The following is a 6,523-nucleotide window of genomic DNA, read 5'->3' as shown; positions in this document are numbered from 1 at the left end:
TTGGGTCCAACATCTGACTTGTAAGGTGTTGGTGAGACCCGTGAGAGAGACAGTTTTCTCGCCTTTCACAACCAGGAAAGGTGGGGGGGTTGTGACTACGTTCAGTGATAATTCTTAATAGAAAAAGTGTCTGGGTAAATCCCTGCTATACATTGCCGTGTGCAGAAAGCATGCTTCTTCCTGATCTTCAGCCACATTCTGGTAGCTTTATTTGTTAAATATTGTGCTACTTAGCTTAAGTAAGCAGCAACAGAAGATGGCACTTTCTGGAGCGGAGCCCTGCACAAGCAGTCCCATGTGCTTCCACTGACAAATGTTGAAAAGGGAAGAAGTTGCAAGACTGAATATGTTTTTGTGCTTTTTGATATGCTGTTTCTGTTATGAAACTCTGACCATGATTGGTATATATTTCAAAATAAGACAATTTTATTAAAGGAAAATTGGAGCAAACTATCTCAGAAATGCAAAATGTCATTAACAGGATGTGAATTAATACATGATAAGCCTGGGAGCTCAGAGGGGCAGGGTTCTCTCTTTCATCTTGTTTCTATGTCATTGTCTAAATAAAGGAGTTGGGACTTAAGTTTTAAAATGGGAATGTTTTTACATAAGTATGTAAAGAGTAGAAACCCAGTGGGAATGTTTTTAGAAATCTACTAAACTCTCCTAAGAACATTTTTGTTTCGATCATTTGTTAAATCAACCTAAGGTTTTGTAGTTCACTTGCTTATAGAGGTAACATAAATACTGGAACAGGCCCTGTCACAAGGACCTTTATCTTGATTTTGGTGGCAGTAGAATCAGCTTGGAGTGAACAACTTCTTGTCCTGCATGTCGCATTGCCCTGAGGGTGCATCAATCCAGGGAAGTTATTTTGAATATATCTGGAAATTATTGAATTATTCACTGAATTATCTGCTCTTTCCATGGAGTGGATAGTGAAAAGGCAGAATACTTATCCCTATATTTTTGTATTAATCGAATATGTAGCTTGATGGCTTACATAAGTCTTTTTCCACAAATATGGTTAAAACAGTTCTGTTAAATATTAAAAAGGCAGAGGCAAAGCATGAGTCAAACTGGGTTAAAAAGTAGAATATCATTACTACACCATACTCCATTATCTACAAATTACTGAAATACATTCAAAGAGGGAATATGATCTTGTTTTTTAGATACCGGTCCCTGACATCTGGCTCCAATGTATTTCACATCAGTGAAGTACATATCTTGCTCACAATATTCATAAGATCTTTGATGAGATATTTTTCCTTCAGCAGAATAATTGTGAAAGAATACTCTGGTCACTAGATAAATACTGGGGTTGTGATTTGTCAAACTAAAATGCTACCAAACAAAATAAAAGTCTTAGCTTCTTTAATTTTCTGTTCACCTCTGTATATGTTAAAGCAAAAATAGCAACTTGCATGGAAATTTAGTACTTGCTCAGATAGTTATAAGGTACAGTGCACTTAATGAAAAATGGGGGAAAAAAAGCACATTAATTTTTATGCCTGCACTGTGACGATTCTGTTCCTCCTCATATTATTAATTAAATGAGGCCTAATATTTTTATTACTTTTCTTTAGTGTGGTGCGATCACAGGTGGGGAGTGATGCCTACAGGAACACACTCATTCTGCAAAACCCTCTGTTTTTGCAAATGTAGGTACATCAAACCTTACGTGCTTAAGCTTACAAACATTTTCTGAAGTTGATATAAATCACCCCACAACAGACATTCTGAGATATATGTCCCTCACTTAAAACCCTTGGTGATCCACAAACCACACATGCTTTAGAAGTGAACAAATATAGCAGCTGGATGCTTTTTTCTCTTTTAAAGGTATGTAACTGATCACTATCATTGTTTCCCACAACAGTGACTCAGAGGAGATGAAATATATCCACCTTCTTTCCTCTCTTATACACAGAGAGTGTATCAGGCCTCCAGATACCACAATATTTACAAGCTCATGCTCTTGTTAAGTGGACCATGCTGCCACATAGTGGAAGTCTGATACATTCTGTCTTTACCCATTTTATTAAGTTGCACAAATATAAAGATGAAATAATGGGGCTTGTTCATTTATGTAATAATTAACGGCACATTTACACTCCTAGCATATCACTGTTGATGTTTACTATTTGATCAAGTATGATGGATGCCTTGTGGTTGCAGATTCAGATTAGCATAATTTCATCACCAAGGGACCCATGAAAAGGTTCAATTATAGAGCAATCTCATTAATACCAGAGCTTGTTAAACTAATAGAAATAGACATCCCAACAGCTCTGATATGTATACATGTGCTTCGAATATAATTAATGGAAAAGTAACCTATACCTGAACAAGCCTGAATGATGTGATTACATGATGTACCAGACTGGCTGAGACAAACAGTGTTACAATATAGAGGATGTTTTGTTAGATCTACTCAGAGAAAAAATGTCAGCAAAAATATAGGCAACCTTTCTTCCAAAATGTTAACAAAAGATTTATCCTTTGTCTTTAAATGATACACAGTACCTATTTATTTTTGCCTTTTGATTAAAAACTATTTAACTCATGCTGTCCTTTGATAGAGTAGCGTGAGAAACAGCACACACACATCCCCTTATTGTTAGCTTCTTGATTTTTAAGCAGCCATTTTTATATAACTTGAAATGGGAGAATTTACCTCCAAGCAAGAACTGTGGTAAGGAAGTTTGTAGAAGTCCTACTTATTGTAGCTGTGAATGTGGGTGGGCAGCCAGCTCTTTCTTCAGAGTAGCACAATTCAAATTTTTCAGAAAGGTATATAGAAAACTACTGCAACTGGCACCTGTCATTCATGCGTGACAGGAAGGAGTTTGAAGTCCAAGCAACAATCTAACTCTTGTAGATTTTCTAGTGACAGACAAACCCTTTCCCTCAGTTTTTTTTATCAGTTAAATGCAATCATGCTGAAGCTGTGTGGGGAGACTTTTCCCCAAAATAATTTTTCTGTGTCAAGACAATTAGAGTTCTTACAATATTTTTCATGAAAAAAGGAATAGTTTTTATAGTACTTGCCACACTACCATTTACTTACAAATACACCTCATTTACACTCTGTGGTATACCACCATATCAGACCAGTGATGATGTGGAGACATTCTACTTTGAATGGTTCAATGCCTTGAACACCTTATGTTGACAGTTGAGAACTTATCCCTAGCCTCTTCCTCTCATTTGAATGGAGGACCTATTCTAAACATTCAATATAAAACATTCCTTTGACCAATCATAGTATTTTATAAAAGATGCCTGCCCTCTTAGGATTGTCCACTGACAGCTGAATGGCCAGTCTTATGAGCTCTGGGCTCTCCACTGCTTTAGTCAGTATGGAGCAGACTACTAACTGTATGGAAAGAGAGGTCCAACACTTGTATGACACTGTTCAGCAGCAGCAGATTTGGGGATATGCAGTAGGAAAGGGTACTAAAATCATTTGGGACAGGCTGGATGTAAGTTACTGTCTTTTTCATAGTATCACACTAAAAAATACAGATCCTTCATCCCCTAATCGCTCAGAAATATGGTAACAATGAAGGACATTTGGAACCAGCTTGATAGTTATCTCTTGCTCTCATGACAGGGATGTCCATCTGTTTGATATCCAAATGACCAAGCCTTAATCTGAGAAATGGTGAACTTCTAACTGGCTGAGATCTTGTGTATTCAGGGAAGGCTTGTACAGAATTCACTAAAGTGTAAATTTGTTAGTTCCATCCAAAGAAGCCCCATGAGCCCATTCTTACTTGACTTAGTTTATACTGCTTAGAAAGGAGTTTCAAAAAAAACCATGAAAAGCTACTCTCAAGCAAGAATAAGAGTGTCAACACAGTCGTGCATCTAAGAAAACTTGCTCTTTCAGGCAAAATCTTGTGACACAAGAACTTTGGCTCTCAATAGAGGAAAAAGTTCCAGGTTTTGACACAGTTCTTCCCATTATTTCTCTAATCCAAATGGCTTTAGTTCAGCTTTGCTAGAAAGCCAAAACTGATTTCTGCTCAAGAGAACCATGACTAAATGTCATTTAGTTTGAACCTGTGTGAAAAGTAGCATTGGATGGTCATCATAAACACCAGGCTGTAAGCTCTGAGCTCTGTTACTGCTCTTCATGTGCCTTGTGTAAAAGATTGGTTTATTTTCCCTGTCTTCTAGTGATTCAGGTCCTTATGCTGAAGCAATTGCTTATGATATATAGTGGCTTTAGGCACTACCAAAAAGAAAAAGAAAAACTCAACAACCCAAAAAAAAAAAAAGACCCAGTGTAAATCTAGTTATAATTACTATTTAGCACTAAGAATAGTTCTCTGTGTCCTATACTGTACTAGGACTGACTCTTTTCAATGGAATTTTTTTTCTCCACTGACTTCACCACCAAAAATTAGCCTTGGATCATGCACACTGTATGGTATCTGATGTCCTGCAATCAAGCTCTTAATCAGTTAGTGCTTGTAGAGTCTTGCATGTCTGCAGAACGCTGTAGAAATGGTAAAATGCAGCAGAGTATGGAAATAAGTATTGTAAGCACGGACAGCATCTGAGGCAAGAACTTTTTGGCAACCATAGCTAGCTCCAGTAAAATGGGTCCTGTTCAGAATACAATAACTCTCTAACAATTCATTGTTGAATCCCTCATTTCCTTTGTAGACCTAATTTTTGCTTAAATTAATTTTTTATGCTGATGTGTATATGCTCTGATTCCATCACATGATCTTATTAAATCTACAATGCTGCATTTTTTATCACTTCTGCTAGTCGATTTTTCTGCAATTTTAAGCAAAATAACACAATTCCAAAAATACTTGAAAGCTGATGAATGACTCATACTGTAGTTCATTGAACACCATAAAATATTCGGTGACTCAGAGTCCTAGCACAAACCAAAGGTCCAAAAAAGATTCTATTGTTCACAATAAAGAGGTGCAGAATCTGAAGACTCCTAAATCAGGCAGTAGAAGCTATTCCTGCTTTTGCAGTTGTCACTTGTCAAAATTCCAACTAATCCCTGTGTGGATTTTTAAAACAGTGTAATGGAACCTAATAATTTTATAATGAGAAACTGTGTGTTTGCTAGATTAATTTCAATTTGTAATGTTGATTAGTCTCATGCAAGAGTGTAATGATCTGGAGTGGAGCAATATATGACACTGGAACACTGGAAACAGTTTTCAAAGCATAAAGCAGCTGTTACATAGTTCTTCTACTTAGAATTACAATAGCAGTGTAGCTCACTTTCTGAATGATTCAGCTTTTATGTTTTGAACACCAAAAGCTTTTAGTCTCTAGGGCAAACTGATCCCTGCATAGTCCAATGATCATGTCTCTGGTTGAGTGGATTAAGTAGGAAATGACTTGGAATACCCTGATCAAGAATGGAGAATATTTGAAGAATGAAGATTGCTCATGCTTATTTCCCATCTGAAAATGTTGTTTCTATGGATTATGCACACTAATATCAGTTACATGAATGGATATCTTTATTAAATTTAATTATTTCTGATATTTTAATATAATATCACTTTGCACTAGCATATATCTATGGATGTGACTGGTCCAACACCCATGTAATGATGCCATAAAGGAAAGAAGAACCAGTCTGGCATCTTTAAAAATTGTATATTTATTTTGAACACAATGGCATTTTGAGGTGTGACCATACACACGGCTTTGATGGATTTCCTTTCTTAAATAACACAGTGCTTAGTAAGTCCAGAGACAATTCAGCTGGTGTTTAGGTGGTGATAATGTTTGGTTTAGGCTGATATTTTGATAATGAAACAGAAAGGATATTGAGAATCATGTGGCTGTTCGTTTTACCTTGGAAGTACCTTTGGAGAAGAACAGGTGCATCAAAGTACCTTTTTAAGAGGACTGAGCAAAACTGGGATTTGAGGATTTCATCAGGGGACTGAGTTTCTGTTTAAATGTAGTCTCTGGAGCAGATAGAAGATGGTAGATATGAGACTAAGTAGGTATCACAGGCAAACAGTAGAACTATAATACTGTATTACTGCACTCAGTAGAGTTAGGAACATCAGTCTAACAGAGCAGGCATATTTCTTATGTGTAGATTTTTAAAATAAAAAATCAGCAGCCTTATGCAGATGACTTAAATGAATCCATAAGCATTGATACATTCCCTGCCAAGGTGCAATATCATTGATCACAACTGGGGCTCGTTGTTATTAAGGTTTCAACAATATTTGTATTAACAAGTCACCTTTGTATTGTAAAAAGGCAGAGGGTTGATAGGCATTAAGAAAACAGCTGCATCATAGTGAGCAGCCAAGAGCACAATGGGTGTCAATAGGAGGTAAAACTACTCCCGCTGAGACAAGTGAAGAAGAAAAATGAAACAGGAGGATTTGTTCCAGCAGCCCTGTCTAATTGTTTATTCCCTTCTCATTCCATCCTAGTCACTTAAGAGCTACAGCTTCTGTCATGTAAAAAAAAAAAAAAACCAAACAAAAAAAAAAAAAAACCAAACAAA

This window comes from Athene cunicularia, assembly GCF_003259725.1.
Source record: "Athene cunicularia isolate RWA chromosome 11 unlocalized genomic scaffold, athCun1 chr11_part1, whole genome shotgun sequence".
In the NCBI taxonomy this organism is placed as follows: Eukaryota; Metazoa; Chordata; class Aves; order Strigiformes; family Strigidae; genus Athene; species Athene cunicularia.
Note: the sequence above shows the minus strand (reverse complement) of the source record.